This window comes from Pteropus medius, unplaced genomic scaffold (genome assembly GCF_902729225.1).
Source record: "Pteropus medius unplaced genomic scaffold, Ma_sr-lr_union100, whole genome shotgun sequence".
NCBI lineage: Eukaryota > Metazoa > Chordata > Mammalia > Chiroptera > Pteropodidae > Pteropus > Pteropus medius.
Window position 1 is genome coordinate 11,898,857 of NW_024352783.1, and position 21,310 is coordinate 11,920,166.

Genomic DNA, 21,310 nt, shown 5'->3' on the forward strand with positions numbered 1-21,310 from the left:
GGAAATGAAAGTGCCTTCTGTTCTGTCAAACATCCAGGCAACTCCCTGTTCCCATTGGTGATGTACTGAGTTTTTATGACCAGAACCAGGAAGAGTTGGTTTCCTTCTACATAAAGGGGAAAGTTGTACTGCAGTGCATTACACTCTAATCTGGTAAAAATGTCATTTTTCTCTATAAATAAATTAAAGTATTTTGACTATCAGATACAACAAAACTGTAAGCTAGAATGTAAAGTGAAATCAATATTATCAGTAAATAAAACTAAGTTGTCAATTCAGGGAAAATTGACCATCAAGGACTTGAGGAGCACCATCAAAGCTGAAGCTCCATGTTAAGGTTACCCCTGCATGGTCTCGCTGGATCTGGAGAGGCATGAGTGTTGGGGATTATCATCTGAAAGAAGATAAATAAAAATTATTAAAGCAACAGGCCTCCAGGGACTAATTACTTCTCTGCTATAATTCAGGGACTTTATCAATGACTTACATTGATTCAACATGTCAAATGTCAGTTCTGCATTATGAAATAAAATACATGTTCTTTTTTTTTCCTTCCTAGTTGGTCTCCCATCCAAGTACTAACCAGGCCTGACCCTGCTTAGCTTTTGAAATATACATGTGTTTTTTTTTAATGTAAACAATACGTAAATGTTCTCAAATGTCCCAAGTTATTGGTCACATTAAATACATTCAGTTCCCTATGACTCATCCCCACAGGTCTATGCCCGGAGGTCGCTTGAAGTATAAAAAGGAAGAGTAGAGGAATTAAAGTATGCAGCCAGGTAAAATCCAGGTAGGTATCTCATTCACATGGGGGCTGAGGAGCATACAAACAGTCACTAAGGGAAATTCAGGAAGGATCCCAAATAAAAGTCCACCAAACTTACCTATCTGAATTCTGCTTTGGTTTTGTGTAAGTTTTTGTAGGAGATTGGAGGAGGCTACTGGCCAGCTTGTTGCATGGTAGGGTTTGAATCAGTAGTGTGTGGGGGAAGGGGAGGGAGGCAGGGATAAAAAGCATGGGCTTCCCAACACACCCCTTGGACTTCCAGCACTGCACCACGCTATGCAAACTGCTTCAGTTGCTCACTGGGTGTTGTGCACATCAAATACAACATGAATTTAAAGCAGACTGGGGAGCTGGTACACAGGGAGCATGCAGTAAGTGCCAGCTGTGTTAGATAACCTTTCAGGGACATACACAGATGCCTACTCTGTGCCAGGCTCTGCACCAAGGTAAAGAGGAGTAAAACTATGTGTTCAGGAGCATGGACCTGGTTATGGCTGCTTCACCTCAGTCTTCTGGTTCAAGGTCTAATAACAGAAACCCAAAATTATCGGCTGTAATGAAGACAGATTCTCTACCCTCTCCCACTTTTCATAGTTTATAAAAAAAAATCTTATTAATCACCTAAGGTCCAACCATAGAAAAATAGGCTACTCTAAGTATTTATAACAGAAGAAACTGGTCACCCAGGTGATAGGAGGACTGTTAGGCCAGACTACAGAAACTTTGAAGAATCCGCATTGTGTTAGAGGAACCACGGGGCTGATGGTGCTACTGGAACCCAGGTATGAGTTTCATCTTATGGAAGCCTGGAATCTGGCTTACCTTGGAAGCAATGGTGACCCAGGGAAGACTGCCAGAGACAACACATAGGTCTGGGGAAATGGTGGTGGAGAAATACCTTGACTTCACCCTTTTTCATACTCCCTCTACTAGTATATCTCTCTGGGTGAATCCTGTTGATGCGACCAGCTGATGCAAGAGTCAAGGAAACACAGCTTGAAAATAACAGCCCCTTCTCTCCTGAAGCTCCATCCTCATAATGCTGAGAGGGGAAGGGTTTTAAATGGCTCTGAGGGCAGACAGGCTCAGGGTCAGCATGTCTTGCATTTTAATAATGCTCCACAGCCTAGGAATTAATATCTTAATGTACTTCAGCATAGAAATCAGCATAAAATCTCTGTGAATAGTGTAGTCTCACCTCATTTAATGTGTGAGGAAACTAAGTCTCAGAGGCATCAGATAAAAGGCTCTAAGCCACCTAGCTAATGCATAGCCCAGCATGACTCAAGGTTAGGTTTCCCAAAACACATCTAGCACCCCTTCTTCCTCCATATCATCCTTAGGATGCTATTTTTCTTCTCCTAGACTTGTAAAGTTTCCTTTCACTCACAAAGTTTTTCTAATTTAAAGTGTTTAAGTCCTCTATTTCCTGGTTGATCTTATACCTAGTTTTTCTATCCATCACTGAAGGTGGGGTATTGAAGTGTTCATCTATTATGGTTAAATTGTCAATTTCTCCTTTCATTTCTATCAGTTTTGCTTCATGTGATTTAGGGCTCTGATGTTAAGTGCATATATACTAATAATTATGTCTTCTTAATTCTTATCATTATAAAATATCCCTCTTTATATAGTGATTTTTTTGTTTTTTTTTTTTTACATCAATAATAAACTATCAGAAAGAGAAATTAAGGAAAAAAATCACATTTACAATTGCATCAAAAAGAATAAAATACCGAGGGATAAATTTAACCAAGGAGGTGAAAGACCTATATACTGAAAACTATAACACCTTGCTGAAAGAAATTGAGAAAAACACAAATAAACAGAAAGATATTCAATGCTAATGGATTAGGAGAACGAATATTGTTAAAATATCTAGACTACCCAAAACAACATACAAATTTAATGCTATCCATATCAAAATTCATATCAAAATATCCACATTAATATTTCTCACAAAAAATAGAACAAAAAACTCCTAAAATTTTAAGGAACCACCAAAGATCCCAAATAGCCAAAGTAATCTTGAGAAATAACACTAAGGTATCACACTCCTTGGTTTAAAACTATATTAAAAAGTTTAGAGAGTTCCAGTCAAGATGACAGGCTAGATAAAAGCAGTGTTCATTTCTTCAAGTACTGCATTAAAATTACAACCCAATTATAAAACAAACCACCTGAAGTCTAACTGATAAGAACACATACATCAAGGATATAAAGAAAAAGCCACATTGAGACCAGTAGAAAGGGCAGAGACACGAAGCGAGTTGGTCCTGCACTTGTATGTGGCAGTTGAGCATTAGGAAGGAGAATGCAGATGCAGAACCCCCCACCCCCGAAGGAACAAAGGGCCATAACCCACACAGGGGCTCTCCAGCCCAGAGTTCCAGTCCCAGGAATAGGAATCCCCGCAAAATCTGGCTGTGAAAACCAGTGGAACTCTGATCATCTGGGTGAGATGGAAGAAACCTGAAAACCCAGATATTCCCTTAAAGGGCCTGTGAATGGCCTTACTTGCTCACAGGCACTCACCCTGAGTGTCGGCAGAGGGTCAGCAGCTCGGGCTGGGAGGAGCACAAGAGATATACCAGGAAAGACCAAGTAGATTGGTGCCAGGGCAAGGGCTTGAGGGACAGCCGCCATTGCTCTTTTGTTGGGATGCCATCCAAAGCAGTCTACAAATGAGTGCCATCTTACCTTTATTGAACCTAAGCTCCTGAAGCTGCACTAGTCTAGTATGATCAGCCCACTCCACCCCATGTCTCTCTGGGGCCCTGCTTCACCCGGCCCACAAATTGCCAACAGTGGCCCATTGTTGAACAGCCAAACCCACTCTGCACCTTCCCTGGGCTGCACATTTATTGGCAGGCAGCAGCCCTGGACATGGCCCACACATTTCCAAAGAGACCTTTGTTGGCAAGCCAATGATGCCAGCCCAAGCTGCAGTATCTCTTGAGCTGAATGGTGGGGAGGAGGGGACTGAGGACCTGAGACACACAGCAGCTATCTTTTTATTATTTATTATTATTTTTTTATTTTTTAATTAAGTTTATTAGGGTAACATTGGTTAATACAATTATATAGTTTTCAGGTGTACGTTATAATTCGACATCTATATATTCTACTGTGTGTTAACCACCCAAAGTCCAGTTTCCTTTAGCTACCATATATTTGATTCCCTTTACCCACTTCACCCTCCCCTTACACCCATACATTTGATCCCCTTTACTCTGTCTACCTCCCCACTCCTCGCCACCCTCTACTCTCTGGTAACCACTAGTTTATAGTCCATGTCCATGAGTCTCTGTTTGTTTGTCCTGTTCATTTGTTGCTTTTAGGTTTATATGCCACAGATAAGTGATATCATGTAACTTTCAACAATTTTTTGTCTGGCTTATTTCACTTAGTATGATTATCTCAAGGTACATCTATGTTGTTGCAAATGGCAGTATTTCATTTCTTTTATGGCTAATATTCCAGTGTATATATGTACCACAGCTTCTTAGCCAAAGTATCCTATGATAATATTCCAGTGTGGTACACTGGAATACACAATATTCCAGTGTACCACACTGGAATATTATCATAGGATACTTCGATTGCTTCCATGTCCTGGCCACTGTGAACAATGCTGCTATGAATATCGGTGTGCAAATATCTTTTGGATATGGGTTTTCAAGTCTTTGGGGTAAATATCCAGTAGAGGAATTGCTGGATCGTATGGTAGATCAATTCCTAGTTTTTGAGGAACCCCCATACTGTTTTCCATAGTGACTGTATCAATTTTCAGTCCCACCAGCAGTATATAAGGTTTTTTCCTTTGCATCCTATCTAACATTTGTTAATACTTGTGCTGTTGATTATAGCTATTCTAACAGGTGTGAGATGGTATCTCATTGTGGTTTTGATTTGCATTTCCTTAATTGCTAGTGATGTTAAGCATCTTTTCATATATTTGTTGGCCATTTGTATGTCTTCTAGGGAGAAATGTCTGTTCAGGTCCTTTTCCTATTATTTAATGGGATTGTTTTTTATTGTTGACTTGTTTGAGTTCTTTATATATTTAAGATATTAGCTCCTTGTAGGAGGCATTGTTTTCAAATATCTACTCCCATTCAGATGGTTGCCTTTTTATCTTGTTGATGGTTTCTGTTGTGGTGCAGAAGCTTTTTAATTTGATGTAGTCCCATTCATTTATTTTTGCTCTTACTTCCCTTGCCTTTTAGGTCAAATTCATAAAATCCTCTTGAAGTCCAAGATCCTTGAGTTTAATTCCTATGTTTTCTTATATGCATTTTATTGTTTCAGGTCTTATATTCAGGTCCTTAATCCATTTTGAGTTAATTTTGGTGTGTGGTGATAGACAACAGCCTAGTTTCATTCTTTTGCAGGTGGCTTTCCAGTTATTGAAGAGGCTGTTTTTTCTCCACTATATGTTTTTGGCTTTTTTGTTGAAAATTATTTGCTCATATAAATATGCATTTACTCCTGGACTCTCGATTCTGTTCCACTGGTCTGTGTGTCTGTTTTAGTGCCAATACCATGCCATTTTGATTACTGTTGCTTTGTAGTATAATTTGAAGTCAGATAGAGTGATGCCTTCACCTCATTTTTTTTTCCTCAGGATAGCTTTGGCAATTCGGGTCTTTTGTGCTTCCATACAAATCTAATGATTTTTTGTTCCATTTCTTTAAAAAATGTCAATGAGCTTTTCATTAGGATTATGTTAAATCTGTATAATGCTTTAGGTAATATGGTCATTTTAACTATGTTGATTCCTCCAATCCAAGAACACAGAATATCTTTCCATTTCTTTGTATCTTATTTGATTTCTTTTCATAGGGTCTTATAGTTTTCATTATGTAGGTCCTTCACATGTTTCATTAAATTTATTCCTAGGTTGTATTTTGGTTTTTGGTTTTTGGTTTTTGTGGGGTTTTCTTTTTGGTGCAAATGCAAAAGAAATTATTTTTTCTACTTCTTTATCTGACACTTCATTATTAGAGTATAGGAAAGCTAAGGATTTTTGAACATTGATTTTGTACCCAGAAATTTTACTGTATTTGCTCATTGTTTCTAGTAGTGTTCTTGTGAAATCTTTAGGGGTTTCTATGTAGAGAATCACGTCATCTGCAAATAGTGACAGTTTGACTTCTTCGTTTTCTATTTGGATGCCAGGTCTTTGTTGCATTTATTTTTTCTATCATTTTTTTTTCTTTTCAATTTCATTTATTTCTGCTCTAATGTTGATTATTTCTTTCCTTCTGCTGACTTTAGGCTTCATTTGTTCTTCTTTTTCTAGCTTTTTAAGATGAAGCATTAGGTTATTTATTTGGGCTTGTTCTTGTTTTTGCAGGTAGGCTTGTAATGATATGAACTTTCCTCTTATGACCGCTTTTACTGTGTTCCAAAAGTTTTGATATATTGTACTATCATTATCATTTGTTTCTATGTATCTCTTGATCTCTCTTTTTATTTCTTATTTGACCCAGTTGTTCTTCAGGAGCATGTTGTTTAATCTCCATGTATTTGTGCTTTCTTGATTTCTTTTTGCAGTTGATCTCTAGTTTCAAAGCATTATGATCAGTGAATATGGTCAATATGATTTCAGTACTCTTATATTTGTTGAGACTATCTCTGTGTTTCAGTATGTGGTCTATTCTTGAGAATATTCAATGTGCACTAGAGAAGAATGTATAAGCAGCTGTTTGGGGATGGAAGGCTCTATCAATGCCAATTATGTCTAGTTGGTCTAATGTGTCATTAAAGGATGTTATTTCCTTATTGATTTTGTTTGGATGATCTGTCCATATCCGACAGTGAGGTATTTAGGTCCCTTACTATGATAATGTTTCTCCCTTTAGTTCTGTTAGTAATTGCTTTACATATTTTGGGGCTCTCTGTTTGGGAGCATAGATATTAATAAGTGTTATGTTTTCTTGGTGCATGATTCCCTTTATCAGTATAATGTGTCTCTCTATATCTTTCTTTATCTTTTTTAATTTGAAGACTATTTCTTCTGATATTAGTATCACTACTCCCACTTTTCTCTGAATGCCATTTGCTTGAAATATCATTTTCCATCCTTTCACTTTGAGTCTATATTTGTCTTTGGAGCGGAAATGTGTCTCCTGTGGCAGAATATGCTTGGGTTTTGTTTTTTGATCCATTCTGCAACTCAGTGCCTTTTTATTGGTGAGCTCAGTCCATTTACATTTAGGGTGATTATTGAAATATGAGGTCTTCTTATAGCCATTTTATCTTTTATATTCTGGTAGCTCAGTGTTTCCACTGCTTCCCTGTCCTTGTGTTTCTGTTTATTTTGGTTGGTTTTTGTAGGTTTTCCCTCTGGTCCTCCTCGTTTTATGTTATATCCTTCAGATCTGAATCTTTGGCATGTGGTAACCATTACGAATAGTTACATATATACAGTCATCCCTTTTCTTCTGTGCATGCCTAATCTCCATTCCCCTTTGCAAATTTGCACTTCGATTCCCCCCCGTTTTCAGTCATAGTTATCTCAATTTGTCCCTATGTATGCTGATCGTTCATTACTATTGTTATAACGATTCTCTTCTTAGTATTTAAGCTTATAACACCCTGTTCTTAGTAGAGTTGCACTCCTTTGCTTCTATTTGCCTGATAGTCACTTTATTCCTAATTATGTATTTTTTCTTGTCATTTTGTTTTAGGTGAACCGACCCCTTTCTGTATTTCCTGTAGTGCAGGCCTCGTAGTGGAGAATTCCCTCAATTTTTGTATGTCTGGAAAAGTCTTAATTTCTCCATATCTAAAGGAGAGCTTAACTGGATACATTATTCTAGGCTGGTAGTTCCTTTCACTTAATAATTTAAATATTTGATTCTATTCCTTTCTGGCTTATAAGGTTTGCGCTGAGAAGTCTAAAGATAATTTAATATGTTTACCTTTATATGTTACCATTTTTTTCTCCCTGGCTGCCCTGCGAATTCTGTCTTCATCGTTGATTTTTTATTATTTTATTAAATTCTTGTCAACTATTTGTCTGAAAATGCCTTCTAGTCCCTGTTCCTTTTCCTCGCCTTCAGTAATGCTCTTTATTCTTATGTTTCCTCTCCTGATGGTATCAGCTAGTTTTTGAATTTCTCTTTCATTATTTTTCATTCTTCAGTTTCTCTCTTCTTCCTTCTGATTTATTTCTAGATTTCTGTCTTCGATATCACTGATCCTTTCCTCCATTTGGTCGACTCTATTTGCCAAGCTTGCTATTTCATTTTTCAACTCTTGCAGTGCATTCTTCATCTTCAGAAGTTCTATTTGGTTCTTTTTGAGGGTTTCAATCTCCTTGCTCTGCTCATGTAGGTGTTTTTTCAAGTCCTGAAATTGTTAATATGACTCGTTTCGGATCTCACTGAGTTTTTTCAGAAGTACCATCCTGAAGTCTCTGTCATTTAAGTTGCATATTTCCATGTCTGTAAGCTTATTTTCTGGAACTTTTTCTCTTTCCTTCTGAGATATCTTGTCACCTTGGTTGTTCATGGTGTTTAATGGACTATTTCTCTATCTGAGAGTGCATTCTGTTGTTTTTCCTGAAAGATGTATTGTATAAAAGTCTCTCGTTAGCCTGCTGCAAAGAAGGCGCTTTTCTTTTGGTTTCTAGTAAGTGGCATCTAATCTTCTTAAATCCCTGCTTTATATAAAGCCTTAATAATGCCTTTTTTTAATTTTCTTGTAGATATTTAATCATGCTTGCTACCCTCAGTTTCAGTTCCTGTCAGTGTCAGCAACAGTCTTGGCAGCGTTTGCTCAGATTCCCCTGGAGCTCCAGGGTGATCAGTCTCCGAATGTATTTTGGGAGGGGCCCTCTCAGTTGGGAGTTGGGGGCTGCGATTCAGCCTCAGTTCAGAAACTGGGGCCAGTAAAAATCAAATGTTGTTTCCCTGAGGTCCCATCCTGCTTCTCTGCTTTCTGCCCTGATGACTAAGCCCTGCTGCTAGCCATGTGGAGCTCACAGCTTTCCTAGGCAGGGTTGTTCAGGGAAGTCACTGCACCTTCTCCCCTCCCTCTCCTCCTGCACGGAGCTCCAGAGGCTGTGAGAGGAAGCTTCAGTCTCAGCAGTATTTGCTTGGATTCCCCTGGGGCTCACCGGTGTTCGGTCTCAGAGGGTATGGGGGGTGGGGCCCCCTGGGCTGGGAGTTGGGGGATGCCGCTCAGACCTGGTTTTGCAACCAAGGCCAGTAAAATCAACTGTGGTTTCTCTGAGGTCTCATTCCACTTTTCTTCTTTCTGCTTTGATGACTTGGCCCTACTGCCAGCTATGTGGAACTTACAGCACTTCCAGGCAGGTCTGTTCAGGGAAGTCACTGCACCTTCTCCCCTCCCCCTCTTCCTGCAGGGAGCTCTGGAGGCTGCGAGAGGCAGCTTCTTTATTTATTCCAGTCCACCACCCGACACCCAGGGTTCTGACTTGTGGTATCTCTCATGTGCAGATCCCATGCTCAGACGTGCTGGTGTGTAGTTTGGGTGTTTTTGTTGAGTTCTAAATGTTCAGCTTATTGTTGTTTCTAGGGGAGAGATCTGAGGAAGTTTCTCACTCCACCATGTTTTCCTGCTCCACTCTATCTCTGCAGCTGTCTTGCTGTGATCTGAGACTTTGACAGAAAGCCACAGATTCAGTACTGGCCTGAAAACTGACTCTGCATTGGCTGGGTGAAATTCTCTCGCTTTAACCTGGTGATTCCCTGGGTCCCCACCTCTCTCAACTTGCATACCACCCAAAGGCTCTTCCAGCTGTGGAATCATATGGGCCAGTGGCAGCAGCCCCAGGCCTTGAGATGCACTGGTTCTTTTGCTACAAAACCCCAAGCCTAGTACTGGGGATAACCAACCTCAGTTCACAGTGTAGTCTCTTCCGCTTGCCTCCATATTCAGCATTTGCAGCAAACATCTGTAGATTGCTTTGCTGCTTTTACCAGGTAGATCCAAAAGATCAAAGGCAGTGGCTGACCCTAGGCTACATGGGAGCCCCACCCAAGAGCTGCAGAACCAACACACCTGACAGCTGATGTAAGACCACAAAAGAGCACAACCTTAGTAGCCCCAGAAGCAATACACCCAAAGGGTGGTGAAGTGAAACTCGTGGGGCAAATCCCACTCTGTGGGGTCAGCCCCACACAGCAGCTCATACCCTGTAGGTGTGGCCAATCTCTACAGCCAATCAGTCCACAAATCAATCCTATCCACTGATGTGCTAATAGCAATCAAGGCTTATCTACAATAGGAGAATACACACAACCACACAAGAACTATGCACAGAATCCCCAGCACAGGTGATCAGGGAGACTGCTCCACAGGACCACACAGGACACCCGCTACATAAGGCCACATCTCCAAGCCTGGGAGAGATAACAAATCTCTCTAATACATAGAAACTAACACAGAGAGGCAATTAAAATGAAAAACAACAACGACAATAACAACAACAAAGAAAATTGCCACAAATTGAACAACAGGAGAAAACTCCAGAAAATAATCTAAACAAAATGGATGTGTGCAACCTACCAGAGACAGAATTCAAAACAATGGTTATAAGGATGCTCAATGAACTTAGGAGAAGAATAGAACATCTTAGTGAGGACTTCAATAGAGCAATAGTGAGTATAGAAATAGACATAAAAACCATGAAGAAGAACCAGTCAGAAATGAAGAATATAATAACTGAAATGAAGAATATACTAGAAGAAATCAATGGTAGATTAGATGAAACAGGAGACTGAATCAGCAAGTTGTAAGACAAAGTAGCAGAAAACATCCAATTAGAACAGCAAAAGAAAAAAGAATTTTTAAAATGATGATAGTTTACGAGACCTCTGAGACAACGTCAAATGTACTAACAACTGCATCATAGGGGTACCAGAAGAGGACAGAGCAAGAAATTGAAAGGATAATTTGAAGAAATAATGACAGAAAACTTCCCTAACCTGGTGAAGGAAATAGACATACAAGTCCAGGAAGCAAAAGAGTCCCAAACCCAAACAAGAGGAACCCAAACAGACTCACCCCATGGCACATCATCATTATAATGACAAAGGTTGGAGATTAAGAGAGAATTCTAAAAGCAGCAAGAGAAAAGGAGCTAGTTACCTATAGAGGTAATGTATGTAACTATCTCCTATAAGAATGTCAGCTGATTTTCAATAGAATATTTGCAGGCCAGAAGGGATTGGCATGAAATATTCACAGTGATGAAAAACAAGAACCTACAACCAAGACTGTTCTAGCCATCAAGACTATCAATTAAAATTGAGGAAGAGATAAAAAGCTTCTCAAACAGTAAAAAGCTAAAGGAATTAATCACCAACAAGCCAAAATTGCAAGAAATGTTAAAAGAAGTGGGGAGGGGGGCATAAATACGAATAATAAAATGGCAATGAATATGTACTTATCAATAAGCACTATAAATGTAGATGGATTAAATGGTCCAATCAAAAGATATGGGGTAGTAGAATGGATAAAAAAACAAGACCCCTACATATGCTGTCTACAAGAGACCCACATTATTATTTGTTTACATTGTACAATTCAATGAGTTTTTTTATTATAGTTGGCATGCAATAATATAGTTGTTTCAGCTGTACAGCATAGTGATTAGAGCTCAAGTGACCACCCCACTAAATCTAGTACCCTTCACCTCATCCTCTTACATATTTATTAGAACATTGATGAGTATTTTCCTTATGCTACACTTTATATCTCCATGACTATTTTGTAACTATCCATTTGTATTTCTTAATCCCATTGCCCTTTTTCACCATCCCCTGAAACCGTTCTTGTCTAGTAGTCCTCAATATATTCTCTGTATCTATGAGTCTGTTTTATTTTTGTTGTTATTGTTTATTTTCTTCTTTAGATTACACATGTATGTGAAATCAGATGGTATTTGTCTTTCTCTATTTGACTTATTTCATTCAGCGCAATACACCCTGGGTCCATCGAGGCAATATCTTTCTTCATTCCCTTATTTTTTGTCTGTGTGTGTGTTTCAGTCTGAAGTGGGTCTCTTGTAGGCAGCATATATAGAGATCTTGTTCTCTTATCCATTCAGCCACTCTGTCTGTTGGTTGGAGCACTTAATTCTTTTTCATTTGAGGTTCTTGGTGATAGGAATGTAGTTATTACCATTCTTTATTCATGTTTTTGATACACATATTTTCTTCTTAAAGAAGTCCCTCCAATATTTTCTATAAAACTGGCTTGGTATTGATTAATTATTTTAGTTTATTTTTGTCTGGGAAGCTCTTTATCTGTCTTTTGACTCTAAATGAAACTTTTCTAGATAAAGTATTCTGGGTTTTCATCATGTCGAATATTTTGTGCTAAGCCCTTCTGTCCTGCATAGTTTCTTTTGAGAAATCAGCTGCCAGTCTTATGGGTGCCCCCCGTGTAGGTAACTAACTGCTTTTTTCTTGCTGCTTTAAAGATTCTCTCTTTGTATTTAATCTTCAACATTTGAATTATGATATGTCTTGGTGTGGGCCTCTTTCATTTTTGGGGGGCCTCGTCGTTCATTTTGGAGGACTCTCTGGCATCCTTGGTGTGGGCCTCATTCATTTTTGGGGGGACTCTCTGGCATCCTGGGATCGTATGTATATTTCCTTCACTAGGTGAGGGAAATTTTCCACCATTATTTCTTCAAATGGCTTTTCCACTTCTTGTTCTCCCTCTCCTCCTTCAAGTACTCCTATTACATGGAAATTTTTACACTTAATTTTGTCCCAAAGACTCGTTAAATTATTATTATATTCTTTGCTTCTTTTTTCTTGCCATTCTGATTAGGTGACCTTGGCTTCCCCGTTCTCTGCTGGTGGTAGAATCCTCTCTAATATACTCTTAATCTCAGATAACGTATTCTTTATTTCTTACTGGTTCCCTTTTATAATTTCCATTTCCATTTTTGTGTTATTTTTTTTATCTCTGTTAAAGTTCTCACTAAATGCATCTACATTTCCCTTAATTTCATTGAGCATCTTTATAACCAGTATTTTGAACTGTTAGATTGCTTGACTGCATTATTCCTAGTCTCTGTTCTGTTCTCTCATATGGTTTGTGCTTCTTCATCTTCCCATTTTGGCTACATTTCTGCATCTGCTTTTATATACTAAGCAAAGCTCCTAAGTCTCCCAATCTTATTAGTGTGGCTTTGTGTAGCAGGTATCCAGAGGCACAGATCTAAGAGGAGTTCAGCAGCAGGCCAATTTTAGTGACAGCCTATGTCCCCCCCAGGACCACCTGTTAAGATTCAGCAAGCAATCCATAGATGCTCTACTTATAGTTGCCTCAATAAACCACACCAGAAACTGAGGTCACCTGTCACCAGTGTGGGTTTTGGAACTTGCTCAGCAAGTGACACAGGACTTGCAGAGGATACAACTGGATGTGGCTTAGGTAAGGTGGTTAGATGAAGGAGACAAATTTTCAGTGAATTCTCTGGGTGGAGAAACCTCTGTTATCTAGTTGGATGACTTCTCAGCTATGGTGGTGCTGCATCTGTACACTGAGAAGAGGGGAGGGTTCAACAGAGAAAAAATAGATACCATCATCACTTCTACCAGGAAGATATCCTCACCTCCAGCCCTCGCCCTGACAACTCAGCATCCCCCTGTAAGTCACTGGTGTCCTCCTCAAGCAACCAACCAGGCACTGGTGCTCAGAGTGAGGAATTCCATCACTGTGAAAGTCTAGTCATGGATACAGCCCCTGTAAGAAGCATCTGCAGCTGCCAGGTGCAGCTGCTGTAACTTCTGTCTCACTCAGCCTCTGGGAACTGGACAGCTTCGTGTCCTTGCCTTGTCCTTCCTCCTTCCATTGCAGGGTGATTTCTCATTTCTCTTCCTAGTTGTAGGGCTTGTTCATCTAGATTTAAGGTGACTCTGCTTTCTATTTGCTCCTTGTTTCCATCACAACTTTAATGTGGTCATAAGAGCAAATGAACAAAGCCTTTATCATTTATGCCATTTTGGGGAGACCCACTTTAGATCAAATGACACACACAGATGGAAAGTAAAGAGGTGGAAAAGATTTTTCATGCAAATATAAATGACAAAACAGCTGGAGTAGCAATAGTTATATCAGACAAAATAGACTTTAAAATAAAGCTACAATAAGAGACAAATACACTACATAATGATAAAGGAATCAATCCAATAAGAGGGCATAAACCTAGTAAACATTAATGCACCCAACATAAGAGCTCCTAAATATATAAAGCAAATAATGACCTACATAAAGGGAGAGACCAAAGTAATACACTCATAGTAGGAGACTTTAACACCTTTGGCACCAATGAACAGATCTTTCAGACAGAAAATCAACAAGGATCAGCAGCCTTAAATGATACACAAGACTAGCTGAATTTAATTGATATTTTCAGAGCATTTCACCCCAAAACAGCAGAATATACATTCTTCTCAAGTGTATATGGAACATATTCCAGGATAGATCACTTGTTAGGCCACAAAACAAGTCTCAATAAATTTGAGAAGACTGAAATCATATCAAATGCCTTCTCTGACCATAGTGGTATAAAACTAAAATCATTACTAGAAAGAAACTGAAAAATACACAAACATATGGAGACTAACATGCTACTAAAAATGAATGCGTTAATAGTTAAATCAAGAAAGAAATCAAAAGATACCTAGAGACAAATGAAAATGAAAACACAACTACTCAAAATCTATGAGACACAGAAAAACCAATCTAAGAGGGAAATTCATAGCAATATAGGCTTTCCTCAAGAATCAAGAAAAATCTCAAATAAACAATCTAACTTTACAATTAAGAATTAGAAAATGAACAATAAACAAAACTCAAAGTGAATAGAAGGAAAAAGTAAAGATTGGAGTGGAAAAAATAAAATAGCTTCTAGAAAAACAATACAAAATATCAATGAAATCAAGAGCTGATTCTTTGAAAGAATAAATAAGATCAATAAAATTTTAAGCAGACTCATCAAGAAAAAAAGAGAGAGAACCCAAATAAATAAAATCAGAATTGAAAAAGAAGTACCTATGGACCCCACAGATATGTAAAGGATTATAAGAAAATACTATGAGCAATTATATGCCAATAAATTGGACAACCTGGACAAAGTGGATACATTCCTAGAAACATACAATCTCCCAAGACTAAGTCAAAAAGAAACAGAAAATCTGAACTAGACAATTACCACCAACAAAATCAAACCAGTAATCAAAAAACTTCCAAAAAACAAAAGCGCTAGACAAAATGGCTTCACAGGTGAATTTTACCAGTCAAAGAAGAATTAACACTTATTCTTCTCAAACTATTCTCAAAAAATTCAAGAGAATGGAAGGCTCCCTAATTCACTTATGAGGCCACAATTATTTTGATTTTAAAACCGAAGACAGTACAAAAAAAGAAAACTATAGGTCAATATCTCTGATGAACATTGATGCAAAAATTCTCAACAAAATGTCTTCAGTAATACATTAAAAATATCATACACCATGATCAAGTTGGATTTATTATCCATAAATCAGTTAACATGATACACCACATTAATAAATTGGAAGGTAAAAGCATACAATCATATCAATAGGTGAAGAAAAAGCATTTGACAAAATCTAGCATTTTTTTATGATAAAAACTCTCAGCAATTGGGAAAAGAGAGAACATATCTTAACATAATAAAGGCCATGTATTACAAACCTACAGCTAACATTATACTCAATGGAGAAAAGCTAAAAACATTTTCCTTAACATCAATAACAAGACAGGATGACCACTTTCACCACTTCTATTCAATGTGTATTGGAAGTCCCAGCTACAGCAATCAAACGAGAAAGAGATATAAAAACATTCAAATTGGAAAGGAAGAAGTAAAATGCCATTACTTGCCAATGACATGATACTATAGAAAGAGAACCTTAAATATTTCACCAAAAAAACTGTTAGAACTGATCAATGAATTCAGCTTAGTAGCAGGATTCAAAATTAATATTCAGAAATCAATTGTACTTCTATACACCAATAACTATCAGAAAGAGTAATTAAGAAAACAATCGCACTTACAGTTGCATTAAAAACAATAAAATATCTGAGAATAAATTTAATCAAAGAGGTAAAAGACCTATACTTGGAAAATTATAAATCATGAAAGAAACAAATTTAAGAAGATACAAATAAATGAAGCATATACCATATTAATAGATAGAAACATTAACATCATCAAAATGTTCATACTGCCCAAATCAATCTATAGATTCAATACAATCCCTATCAAAATTCCAATGACATTTTTTTTACAGAACCATTTATATGGAACCATAAAAGACCCCAAATAGCCATGGCAATCTTGAGAAATTTGAACAAAGTTAGAAGTATCACATTTTGTGATATCAAACTATACTGCAAGGCTATAGTAATCAAAACAATATGGTACTGGCAAAAAAAAAGAAAAGAAAAACACATAGATCAAAGGAACAAAATAGAGAGCTCAGAAATAAAAACACATTTATATGGTTATTTAATTCATGACATAAGAGGCAAGAATATACAAAGGGGAAATATGACCTCTTCAATAAATGTTCAGTTTTCCAAAAAAAAAAAAGTAAAAAGTAAAAAATAAAACTAGACCACAGTTGTTCCCCCAAAATTAAAAAATAATAATAATAAAACTGGACTGATTCACATCATATACAAGAACAAACTCAAAATGGATGAAAGACTTAAATATAAGATCTGAACCATTAAAATCCTAGAAGAAAACATAAGCAGTAAACTCTCTGACATTGCTCTTAGTAATACTTTTTCTGATTTATCTTCTCAGGCAAGGGAAACAAAAGAAAAAAATAAACAAATGGGAATAAATCGAATTAAAAATCTTTTGCCCAGCAAAAAAAATCAAAAAAATGAAAAAACAACCTACTGAATGGGAGAAGATAATCTTCAATGATACATCTGATAAGGGTTTAATATCCAAAATTTATAAAGAACTCATACAACTCAACATCAAAAAAAAAATCCAATTAAAAAAATGGGCAACAGACCTCAATAGGCATTTCTCCAAAAAGGACATACCAATGGCCAATAGACATATGAAAAGATGCTCAAGGTCATTAATCATCAGAGAAATTCAAATTAAAATTACAATGAGGTATCAGCTCACAGGTCAGAATCAAAATTATCAATAAGTAAACAAACAAGTGTTGACAAGGATGTGGAGCAAAGAGAACCTTCATGCACTGTTGGTAGGATTGCAAACTGGTACAGCTACAATGCAGAAGTTTGGAAGTTTCTCAAAAAATTAAAAATAGAACTACCTTATGAGCCAACAATTGCACTTCTGGGTATTTATCTGAAGAAAACTAAAACACTTATTTGAAAATATATAAGCTTACTACGTTCATTGCATCACTATTTACAATAGCCAAGTATGTAAGCAACCTAAATTCCCATCGATAGATGATTGGTTAAAGAAGTGTTGGCACACATATACAATGACATATTACTCAGCCATAAAAAATTGAAATTTATCATTTGCAACAACATGAATGGACCTAGAGTAGGGGTCCCCAAACCCTAAGCCACAGACTGGTAGCACAACAGGAGGTGAGCGGCAGGCAAGCAAAAAAATTTCATTTGTATACAGCTGCTCCCCAGTGCTAGCATTACCACCTCAGCTCTATCTCAGATCATCAGGCATTAAATTCTCATAAGGGTAGCAGTCCCTGGTGCCAAAAAGGTTGGGAACCGCTGACCTAGATGGTATTACGCTAAGTAAAATAAGTGAGACACAGAAATACAAATACCATATGATTTCACTTATATATGGAATATAAAGAACAAAATAAATGAACAAACAAAATGAAAACAGAGAACAAACTGGTGATTGCCTGATTAAAGAGGATTTGGGGAGCTAGATGAAAAGAGTGAAGGAATAAAGAAGTGCAAATTGGTAGTTACAAAATTGTCACAGGGATGTGAAATACAGCATAAGGAATATAGTTAATAATATTGTAATAATTATAGTGCCAGGTGGTACTAGACTAATTGGAGTAATCACTTTATAAATTATATAAATGTCTCACTACTATGCTGTATACCTGAAACTAATATAAAATAATATCAAATGTCAACTGTAATTAAAAAGCAGAAATTAAAAATAAATAATTTTAAAAATTAACAAATTAAATTTAAAAAGAAAGACTGTGTTATAGGTCATGGCCACCTGCCCGTCTCTGAAAGTCTCTGGCAGTGCACAGTCCAAAGCTAGCCTCTAGCAGTGTGTGTGTGTGTATATGTGTGTGTGTGTGTGTGTTGGTCAGGCAGGGTCTCAAGGAGTCCTCGCGAGGGGTGAATGGTGTTCTACAGGCTAATGCAGATTCAGATTGGTTGTGTGTCGGAGAAAGCAGGACCTGTCTGCTGATTGTGTAAAAGGAGGACTCAACATAAGGACAATGGTATCTGTTCCTCTAGCCTTTCACCTGAAGCCATACAGCTCAATTTCTTCATGTATGTTTCTGGTGCCCTTTGTGCAACTGTTTCTCCACTGGAGCCCAGGATGAGTGCCCGCAAGGCTGTGAGTCTGTGCACAAGCCCTTTAAGAGTATGTCTAGGTTTACAGCAGCCTTTCATCTCACCAGGACAGACAGTATCCCCACTGATTCTCACAGCCAGATGTTGTGCAGGCTCCTTTTCCTGGCACTGGGCTCCAAGCTGGATAGCCCAGTGTGAGGCTGGGTCACCTAGCTCCTCAGAGGGAAACCTCTACATCTGAGATATCCCTCCTGATTCTCAACTGCCACACGTGGGTTGGAGGCCAGCCTATTTTCGGTCTCCTCCTTTCCTACCAGTCTTCACATGGCTTCTTCTTTATATTCTGAGTTATAGGACTTCTGTTCAACTAGTCTTCACATTGTTCTTTAGGTTGATTGTTCTATAATTTAGTTGTAGTTTTGATGCGGTTGTGGAAGGAGGCAAGCACAGCCTCTTCCTACTCCGGCATTCTGACCCAGAACCTTGCCTTTTAAATTTTGGTATCCTATTTCATTCTGTTGTGGCAAGAAACATGGTCTATATAGTAATAATTTGGTATTCGTTGAGATTTCAATCTTATACATTTCATGAGTGGTTGAAAATAATGACTATCTATTTCATTTAGAATTATTTCTATATAGCTATTATGTAAAGCTTATGCAATTAATTTAACTTATTAATTATGATAAAGGTATATGAAAATCTTCCACTATTATTATAGGTTTATCAATCTTTATGCAAAATTTTTATCAATTCTATTTTATCTCTTCGATGCTACATTTTTATATGTACATATTTTCTCATTGTTTTATCTTTATGATTAATATTTTCTTTTTCTTATTGAGTAATTATGTTTTTTTTATTCCAATTAGTACTTTCTGGCTTAAAAATATATTTAGTCTAACATTGGTATTGCTTGGTTTTTAATTTTTACTTTCATTCCAGCTTTTAGGTTTAGATGAACCTCTTTGAAATAGAATATATGTAGATTTTCAAAACATAATTGAGAAAAAGTTGGTTTTTAACTAATTAGGTTAATTGATTTAAATTTATTCTAAATATTGGTGTATTTAGACTTATTTTGCCTTACAATTTTTCATTTTTAATTTGCTGTATTTTTTTCCTATTATCGCCTCTGCTATTTGCCATTATATTTATCCAGGCTTAATTTACCCTATACTTTTGTTCTCTAATAGTTTAGAATTACACATAATATTTTTATCATTTTTATTAGCTACCATTACATTTTAATATGTGTACTAGACTTTACAAACTCTAAAGTTAAAATTTTTTAACTTCTAGAAAATATAAGAACTTAAAAGTTTTTGTCCCAATATATTTCCTTTTCCCATCTGCCAACTTAATTGTTTTGCCTAGTGTTTTAATTCTACCTTTTTTTTTAAATCCCTAATCTTAGTTGTTTGAAACATTGTTGATAAATGTGCTTTTTTCTGAATGTTATTTTATTGGGAGACTTTCTTTCTTGCTGAACTATATTCTTTAAGTCTTTCGTTAGGTTTTGTAGAATGTATCAAATATTCTACATGGACCATCATGTCACCTGTGAATACAGACAGTTTTAATTCTTCTTTTCCAATCTAGGTATTTTTATTTCATTTTTTGCCTAATTTATTTGGTGAGAATCTCCAATACATTGTTGAATAGAAGCAATAAAGGCAAACACCTTGTTTTGTTTTGGATCATGAGGGGAAAGCATTCAGTCTTTCAGCATTAAGTATGCGTATTAACCTCAGGATTTTTCTTCTTAGTTGCCATTTATCAAGTCATAATTTTTTTTTATTTTTTCTCTTTATTTTTAGTTTTCTGAGAGTTTTCTTTATCAGGAATAGATGTTAGGTTTTGTCAAATACTATTTCTGTGTTTATTGAAATAATCATATTTTTTTCTATTTTAGTTCATTAAAATGATGAATTACATAGATTGATTTTTAAATGTTAAGTCAATCTTACATTCCTGGGATAAATTTATTTGATCATCACTCATTTTATATATTATTGGCTTAACTTGCTATAATTTTGTTAAGAATGTTTGCATCTATGTTCATAAGAGATAGTGTTCTGTAATCTTTTACAGTATCAGGCCTAATAGAGTTGAGAGCTATTTGTCTCACTTCAATTTTATTGAACAATGTCTGTAAAATTGGTATTATTTCTTCTTTAAGTGTTTGTTGGAAAAATCATCAGCGAATTGAGCCTCGAGTTTTATTTGTGGGAAGGTTTTAACAACGAATTATTTTCCTTTCATATAGCTTTGTTCAGGTTATTTCCATTTCTGTGAGCTTCGGTAGGTAGTGTCTTTCAAGGACTTTCTCTATTTCATAGAAGTCATTGATTTACTGTCACAAAGTTGTTCAAAATACTCCTATATTGTATTGTCACTATCTGAAGAATCTGAAGAATCTGTAATGATGTCACATCTCTCATTCCTGATATTGGTAATTCGTGTCTTCTTTTCTAATAAGTCTGAAATATGATTTATCAATTTTATTCATGTTCTCAAAGAGTCAGCTTTTTATTTTATTAATTTTTAAATTTATTTTATTAATTTAATTTTTCTATTTTATTTCTGTTTTATATTTCCTTGATTTATGCTCAGATCTTTATTATTTTCTTTCTTTTACTTGATTTAGGTTTAATTTGTCTTCTTTTTCTAATTTCTTTAAGTAGAAGCTGATGCCATTGATTTGAAACCTTCCTTTCTAATAAACCTGTAATGCTATATAATCTTCCCAGGACTGCCTTAGTTCCTTCCTATAAATTTTGATAAGTATGTGAATGAAAAATCATTCAGTTAATACTTTATAATTTTACTTTAGATTTCTTTTTAGACCATGGTTTATTTAGAAACATGTCATTCAGTTTCCAAATATTTGAGGACTTTCCAGATTTTTTAATTGATTTCTAATTTAATGTATTGTGCTCAAGAAACTCACTTTATATAACTTTAATAATGTTTTTA